The sequence below is a fragment of the Lathyrus oleraceus genome, chromosome 1 (assembly GCF_024323335.1).
Source record: "Lathyrus oleraceus cultivar Zhongwan6 chromosome 1, CAAS_Psat_ZW6_1.0, whole genome shotgun sequence".
NCBI lineage: Eukaryota > Viridiplantae > Streptophyta > Magnoliopsida > Fabales > Fabaceae > Lathyrus > Lathyrus oleraceus.
In genome coordinates, this window is record NC_066579.1 from 447960278 (window position 1) to 447969609 (window position 9332).

Here is a 9332-nt window from a genome sequence, read left to right on the forward strand (position 1 = left end):
TAAGCGGAATGAAGGAATAAAAACTAAGTCGGTTAAATTAAGTTTAGAATTAAAATCACTCTTTTTACGGTTTAAATTTACAGGTTTAATAACAAAGGTTTTTACGAAAGTAAAAGACATAAAGAAGTTAAAATCAATAGAGCGAGAGTTTGAGGTTTTAACTGGACAGTGTAAATTAGACATTAATTCTAGATCAGGGCGAGAGCAAGTTTTAGAGTTAATTAAATTCCGATCTTTTCCAAAAAGTATTTTTAAAGATTGAATGTGAGGACGAGAGTTAAGCATTCGAATTTAACTATATAACCTAAGTCAACAGAGCGAGAGTTTGAGATAAGGGTGTTTAAACGGTCGACGTTTTCTTGAAAAGAGTTTCTATGGACTGTATTGCTTTCAAAAAATGGTTTTTGACTTAATTATAAGTGACAGCTACATTAACATAAAATCATGGTTTATTCAATAGAGCGAGAGTTTGAGATAAAACTTTTAATCAATAAAGTCAACTGAAAAGATTTATTTTAAAACCAAGAGACCGACGAAGGATTGATTCCCTAATTACGACGAACTGCATACCGATATCTGCTTTATTAATATTTAATCTAGATCTTAGTTTAGTTTTTAGCTTTCCCCCAAACAATCAAACATTGTTCACCTTAGCTTTACGAAGTAACCTTAGATAACGGTATATCGATTCATAAGTCCCTGTGGGATCGATATCTTTTAAAACTACGCGATAGAACTGTGCACTTGCAGTTTGTACCCCATTCTCGACTCACGAAGTCGAGCGATCAAGTTTTTGGCGCCGTTGCCGGGGACTTTTATTTAATCGATATCGTAACTCTTCCGTTACGCTGTAGAGACTAAGGTTTCTTTTTCTTCTATTCTTTCTTTCGTTGATTTGTATGCCACGCACTCGCTCTCAAGGCGAACCGCTCTATTTACGAATCAACGATATCGAACTATATCTCCGAGTCTTACGACGAATTCGGGAATATCGTGCTGCAAACAATCTCCCTCCTATAGAACTTCCTGATTTCAAAAACCTTTTTCCTTCGATAACCGAGATGGCAGAACCAGCTCGTGCTCTTAGAGATTACGCCGCTCCATCGCAAGATGAGCCGCATTCAAGTATTGCTCCACCCGCTATCGAAGCAAACAACTTCGAACTTAAACCTTCGCTGTTGCAGGCTGTGCAACAGAACCAATTCTCTGGAAATCCTACCGAGGATCCAAACCTTCATTTATCCGTATTTGTCCAATACGCTGATACTGTTAAAGCTAATGGTGTCACTTCAGAGGCAATTCGACTTCGTCTTTTTCCTTTCTCATTAAGAGATAGCGCTAGAAGATGGCTTCAATCTCTTCCTTCCAACTCAGTCACCACATGGAACGAGTTGAAGAAAGTTTTTCTTGCCCGATACTTTCTGCCAAGCAAAACAACTATGTTAAGAGCCCAGATAAACGGATTTAAACAGAAAGATAACGAGTCTCTTTTCGAAGCATGGGAAAGATACAAAGATATGATGAGACTTTGCCCACACCATGGTTTGGAAGACTGGTTAGTAATTCACACATTTTATAATGGTCTCTTGTACAACACAAGGTTAACAATAGACGCCGCTGCAGGTGGTGCACTAATGAACAAACCTTATGCTGATGCTTACCAGCTTATCGAGAGCATGGCCCAAAACCACTATCAGTGGGGAACCGAACGAACAATGGTGGAAAAACCTCAAACGAAAACTGGCATGTACGAGATAAGCAACCTTGATCACGTTAATGCAAAAGTGGATGCTTTGGTCCAGAAAATTGAAAGTTTAAACGTATCACCTCCAGCCGCCGTGGTTGCTATAACTCAGAATTGCGAGGTCTGTGGAATCCAAGGTCACACTCCTACGGATTGTCAACTCTTGACAGGAATCCAAGCAGAGCAAGTAAACTATGCTCAAGGAAGCCCCTACTCGAATACCTATAACTCAAATTGGAAGAACCATCCAAACTTTTCATATAAGAGTAATAATGCTTTGTACGCACTTGGACAGTCTCCAAATCAAGCCCCAGCTATACCTCCGGGATATCAGAAACCGAACCCATCCATGCCTAACAATAACGCGCCTAGGAAATCCAACTTGGAAATCATGATGGAAAACTTTATAGCTTCCCAACAACAAACCAATAAAGATTTTTTAAACCAGAATGTACACACTGGCGAACAACTTAAACAACTTAAACAACTAGCAAGCAAAGTAGATGCCTTGGCTACCCATAACAAAATGCTGGAAACACAAATATCACAAGTAGCTCAACAACAAGCACCTACTGCTGCCCCAACTGGTACATTCCCTGGACAGCCCCAACCTAACCCGAGAAGCCACGCTCATGCAATTATATTAAGAAGTGGAACGGAAGTGGAAGGACCGTCTGATCCAAGGATAGAAAACTAAAACCCTAAGAAATCAACTGAGGAAAGTGAACCTAAGGAAAAGGAAGAGAGTAATAAGGAAACCCTAGAAAAGAAGGAACCTTATGTACCTCCACCACCTTACAAACCACCTATCCCTTATGTCGCATTACGCGAAAAACCGGCGGGAAAAGAAAGAAACAACAGAGCCGCCACCGTGCGTTATTTATCCCAAAAGAGGGAAAGGAAACGCTCGAAGTAAACCTAGGAAAGAACATGGTCTCGCGACCAAAGAGGATGGGTTCGGGAGTCGGTTATGCGAAGGGAAGGTATTAGGCCCCCTACGCATCCGTAGTACTCTACGGGATCCACGCACAAAAGGAAGGAAATATTGGTTGCTAAACACTGCTCAAACTCACACACACTGGCTGAAAGAAGCGAAAGAGACTGACTGAAACTGACTCGGCAGGATATCGCATCCTGGGCCTACTTAGTCCATCAGACAGAGACATCAGAGTCGGAGTAGTTCGGACTGGGGAAACGACACATGCTCGCTAGGACGTCGCATCCTATGCATACGTATCTTCTCGGACGAGAGAAGAATCAGAGCATTCGTAGCTCGGCTGACACGCACACAAACAAAACAAGACAAAGGCAAACGTGGAGCCCGAATGCCAATCACTGGACTTACATCAGCATCCGAACCTAAACACACACACACTGGAACCCAAATGCCACTCGATGGACTTACATCGGCTTCCAAGCACACAACAACACAACAAGTTAATAGGGAGTCGGGGACTCGAGCCTATAACTGTCAAACACACACTCAAACAAACAGACAACAAATTGCTAAGGAGTCAGGCACTCGAGCCTAGCAACTGTCAAACAACACACACAAAAAGAAAAAAGGCGCCCGGAGAGATCAGCTCAATCTCCTGCCTACATACTTCATCTGGTATGAAGATCAGGGCAATGTAGTTCCCCTACGCAGGGACAAGGATCTAGCCTAACCAGATAACAGAGGGAGATACAACTCTAGGGAGACTACGACTCGAGCCTAGATGTTGTCATGCAAAGTCAACCCTAAGTTAAGGTTTCTAGCTAAATGGCACACGGGCCAACCTATCCTAGACACGGCTTGCACAGGAAGCAAGGGTCTCGATTGCAACTAGGGCAAGAGAAAGGGGAGGTCTCAATCGCAACGAGGGCGAGAGAAAAGAATTAGTGTTAGTTGTTAGTCAAACTCGGCAAGACATCGCATCTCGTGCCTACGTATCTCATCTGAACATGAGAATCAGAGTTGCCGTAGTTCGGCTACGGAGGGACAAAGGTCTCAATTGCAACTAGGGCAAGAGAAAGGGAAAGTCTCGATCGCAACGAGGGCGAGAGAAAGGATCGCAACGAGGGCGAAAACAAACACGGATTAGTCTAAACTAAACCTAACTTGCACAGGAAGCAAGTCAAACAAACATACAAGCACAGATAGCACACACTATACACAAGCAAGGGGCTCAAACAAGGCTAGGTTTTAGTCGAGGGGTCATATCAACCTCAACAAATAAACCTCTGGAATGGGGTGAGTGTTGCTCTTAACCTTGCCATTGAGAGGCTAAGGTGAAGCAGATGAAAGGAGATGAGGGGTGTGCCTCATTGCTTCTATCCCTGGCCTGGGAGAGCACTTGACAAGAATGTGTGGGTTCAGAAAGTGGGAACCCTTCTACACATTTGATACTGACTCAACTGTACAATTGTACAAGATCTTGGGTTTTTATCTGCAATGCATCAACACAGTGGTGTGAGCAAAACAGAAGACACACTGAATAGCAGGGGATAGGTTGCTTATCCCTTGGTTCTGCCAATTGCCTCTTCACTTAGGAGGTCTTTGACTCTGTACAAGGACAAATTAAACATACACAAGCATTGCCTCTTAAGGAGGACTTCAGACAGTTTGCCCGGCCAAGTAACAGACCGGGTCTCCAGACTACATGAAGTAAAAGAGATTATACCTCAAGCAAGTTGCTAAAAAGCAAAGCAAATCAAGTTCAGAGAACTTAAGCAACTAAAGTACCTGAAAAAGTCAAACCAATCAGTATGCAATTCAACAGTTAAAAGCAAAAGGAATGGGATTCACAAACAAAACAGATGATCAACTGTGCAAAGCAAGACTCAAACACATGAGTCACACCTACAAAACAAAGGTTAGCACATGGTAAACAATCAAGTTCAAACAAGTTTGAATGATCTTTGAGGCATTGGTGCTTAACCTGAAACATTAACTCAATTGTAAGTCCAAAAGACCCCTAGGACAAGCCTAGGGTCAAAAACAAATGAAAAAGTCAAAACAGCAAAGAAAAGTCAACCAAAGTTAAATTCAAACATTTAAGAATCAATCTCAATTGGTCTCACATTCAAATCATGCATTATTATCATTTCATGAACATTTGAAGTCAAAGTAAGGCAAATGAAAGCTCAAAGAAGTCAACAGAATGACTTGCATCAAAAGTCAACCCAAACATTTTCAAAAATCATCAAATAAATCACACTCAATCCTAACATCTAGCATGATAAGCATGTCAAATTTCATGGCATTTGGATGAGAGGAAGGCAGTCAATGAAAATCAAGAAGTCAAACCAAATTCAAGCATGCACAATGAAGGTCAACAAACATGGGTCAACTTCAAAAAATCATATCAAATTGAAAACAGATGAGAAATGAATGAGATTAACACCAATGCAAAGCTCAAGATGTCTAGTTATCACATATGAAATTTCATGATCATACAATGTGGTATGAGAATTTCCCAAAGGATTTGGCAACATGTATCATATAAAGTCAACCATTGACTAGGCAGGGAAGAAAATTCACAATCAAATGGAAAATTGCACAATTAAATCTAGGAAAAATCACACATCAACTAGACATATAAAGGATGGCTCGTGCAAAAAATTGGATCATTTGGAGGCCAGGAAGCATGTCAATCAAAATTGGGAAAATGCACATCATTGGTGTGACACAAGTTGTCACACCCTAGTTCAAAAATTCATATCCAGCAAACCACATATGATAAATGCATAAACTCTACATGGAAACAAAGGTGAATGTGTCTAGTTTCTCCACAAAAAATTTCAGAACCAAAGGATGCAACATGATCATTTCACAATTGTTTTGGCAACACGTACAACTTTTGGTCACATTTCACAAACCCTAAGGCCAATTAAAATCCAATGATCAGAAAAATTATTAAAAATCATGGTAAAATACTAGACATCCAACTGGTCATTATGCAAAAAATTCCATAATTTTTGGAGTTGAAATGAATTAGAAATGAATTGTTGAAGATGAGTAACAAATTGGATGAAACATGAATAAAGAACATGGATGAATGGTCAAACATGGTTGACCGCGTGGCATTCTGGTAATTCTGGCCATCACTTATCTAAACTACTGCGTTTTAGGGCATGGAATGAAATAATGTGATTGGTTGTTTTTGAATGGAACAGTAACACGCACAGAAAACCAACAACAACAGCCAATCGAATCATGTTTTCTGGGCAGGGTTTAAGCTTCAAACAACCTAGGGTTTTATGCAACAACAGCATGTACATTCATCTTCATGCAATCAATCAAAGACAACATTCGACAGCATCACACATACAGCATAACAATTAGCAATTAGGCAACATCAAACCACAGTAAACTGAACACATATCACATGAATTTCTGGATAGAGCTAGGATTTATAACACAGGGTATCATCATCATCATGCAAAATCGATCATGAACAAAATCCCCAGAAACTAAAATCGAGTGTATCAATCTCATCAGCAGACCGAAAATAAACATAATCCAACATCCATTATCATTTAAACAAACTAAATAAGGAGCAACAAACAAAAATAAGCATGAGCATCCATTTTCAGATCGACATATCTTCACCAATATCTAACCATTTTCAAAAACTTACAGCTCAAAACAATCAGCAAAGAAGGACCTACATGATACATGGCATGGCTTTGAGAAACAAGTGAATCGAAAACCTACTTATTCTTGAAGAAATCTGAGATGCAGTTGCTGTTTGGCCAAGACAAGCTCGAATAAATGATGATTTGTGCTTCCAATGGTGAATGGTGAAGGATCCTAGCTCATGGATGCTTGATATGAAGATACACGCATGCTGCCATGGAAGAATACTTGAGGAAAACAGTTGAATCAAATCCACTTCCAGCTGAGTTTTGATGCTTGTAATGAGCTCTAAATGAAGTCCAGGTGATGAAGGAAACAAAGGTACTCGTGGTTCTCTTGAAGTTTTTGACAGAATTTTCTCAAAGTGTCAAAAATGCAAGAAAGAGAAAAGAGAGGATTTTTGTGGTCTGCAGCTGCTACTAGGGTTCTGAATGGACAGAAAAAACGCTTATATTCATCTGTTTAGCATTGCTTAATCAAATGTTAATCCCACTTTGCTTAAATGAACCAAAATGCATATTTGCTAATTTTGCATATGTGGAAGTGGAGGTGTGGAGGCTGCACGAATTGGGCCTTAGTCATGCTGCAAATGACCCTTGTATTGGCTGTCTTAAGTCTGCTAATGGAGTGCTGAACTTGTTCTACTTAAATGAACCAAAATGCATCATTTGCCAATTGTGAACCAAAGGTGCATATGGAGGTGGTATGATGGAATGCTACTCGAATTTGGGATTGGAACATCTTGCAAATAACATATTAAACACATCTCAATTGGCCAATTGTGTCAAAAATGTTTAAATCAAAAAGTCAACTATTGGTCAAACTTGATTTTAAATGGAACAAGTCAAAAAAATGCCATTTTGATTGGCAGGGTTTTGGTGAATGATGTTTATATTTTTGGAAAGAGGAGGAAAAATGTGGTTTGTAGGAAAAAACCCCACCAAATTTGGCCAAATGGTTTGAGAGATATGGCCTTTTGAAGTTCAAGATTTTGTGAAAATGATTTGATCATATCTTGACAACCATGAATGGGAATTGAGAGTTCTTGAACTTTTTGAAAATGGGAGAACAAGATATTCAACTTTCATGTTGGGCAAAAAATCATTTGAAGCTTGTATCATGATGCAAGTTGAGGATCAAGAAGTTTCCATTTTTGGCAGTTAAAATTACAGGTCCAGTTTCTATTTTGGGAAATTTTCTGATTAGCTTCAAATTCTTCAATGATGTTGATTGCCATGACACATAAGGCCTATTAGGACATGAATAAGCTCTCTCAAACCATTTCCATCCATCAAATCCACAAAATCAACCACAGTTGACCAACTTTGACTTTTCTAGGGTTTTTGCCTGACTGTGCACTTCTGATGAATTCCAAACCCTAATTCCTTGAGACCTTGACTTCAAATGATGTCACAAGTTGTATGGACTCTTGATTATTGATCATGGTGCCCAAATTCCACAGGAATGGCCACCATCCACTCCTTTGACTGACTGTTGACTGTCTTTGACTTTCTAGGGTTTTTGCCTGACTGTGCATGAACTGATGGCTTCTGAACATCCAACCCTTGACTTAAACACTTCAAATGGGCCTCCAAGTCATGTGAACTTGATGGACAAACCCTAGGGCCTTTGCTCCTTGAGAAACACCTTTGCTTGATTGGTTGACTGATCTCCTGATCAGTTTGACCTAATTCTTGACTTGCTTGCTCTTGAGGCAACTGGGGACAATGCAATGCTATGCAATGGACCATGATATGCTATGACCTAATATAAAAATATATGTACAATGATAGGTGCAAATTTGAGGTGCTACAGCTGCCCCTATTCAATCAACTGGGAACCCGAACGGATGATAGCAGTGGCTGTCAGACTTTCAGGGTAAACAGGGATTGAATACAAAAGAACCGTAGAAATTTGCACCGACTGGATATAATACAAGAATGCCTGTCAGGATCGGCAAAGAAACAGTCTTGAAGGAACAATCCGTCTGGAACGGAAAAGAAATCGGCCTGAATACCGAAACAGAAACGTCGACCTGGATACCAAAATAAATGGCAACACAGGGATAACCAATGCCTGAGCGTCGTAAGTACATCGACCTGATCGTCGGAAACTTCTTCGGTCTGAACACCGGAAAAAACATAAGTACATCGACCTGATCGTCGGAAACTTCTTCGGTCTGAACACCGGAAAAAACATAAGTACATCGACCTGATCGTCGGAAACTTCTTCGGTCTGAACACCGGAAAAAACATAAGTACATCGACCTGATCGTCGGAAACTTCTTCGGTCTGAACACCGGAAAAAACATAAGTACATCGACCTGATCGTCGGAAACTTCTTCGGTCTGAATACCGGAAAAAACATAAGTACATCGACCTGATCGTCGGAAACTTCTTCGGTCTGAACACCAGAAAAAACATAAGTACATCGACCTGATCGTCGGAAACTTCTTCGGTCTGAACACCGGAAAAAACATAAGTACATCGACCTGATCGTCGGAAACTTCTTCGGTCTGAATACCGGAAAAACATAAGTACATCGACCTGATCGTCGGAAACTTCTTCGGTCTGGATACCGGAAAAACATAAGTACATCGACCTGATCGTCGGAAACTTCTTCGGTCTGAATACCGGAAAAACATAAGTACATCGACCTGATCGTCGGAAACTTCTTCGGTCTGAATACCGGAAAAACATAAGTACATCGACCTGATCGTCGGAAACTTCTTCGGTCTGAATACCGGAAAAACATAAGTACATCGACCTGATCGTCGGAAACTTCTTCGGTCTGAATACCGGAAAAAACATAAGACATATTATCTATAGCCGTCAAAACGTAGATAATACACTCGCATGGAAGATTATCCATAACCGGGTTGTAGGTTGTTAAATGAATAAATCGACCGAAAAGAAAGGCATCAGAGTACCAGGACTAGGTATGCAAAAGATGACCAATCAAAAGAGG

General features: G+C 40.4%; 1 pseudogene; it reads right to left on the bottom strand.

Moving 5' to 3' along the window:
* Positions 1-1446: 1446 nt before the first annotated feature.
* Positions 1447-1546, bottom strand: LOC127117155 (uncharacterized; annotated as a pseudogene).
* Positions 1547-9332: the final 7786 nt, after the last annotated feature.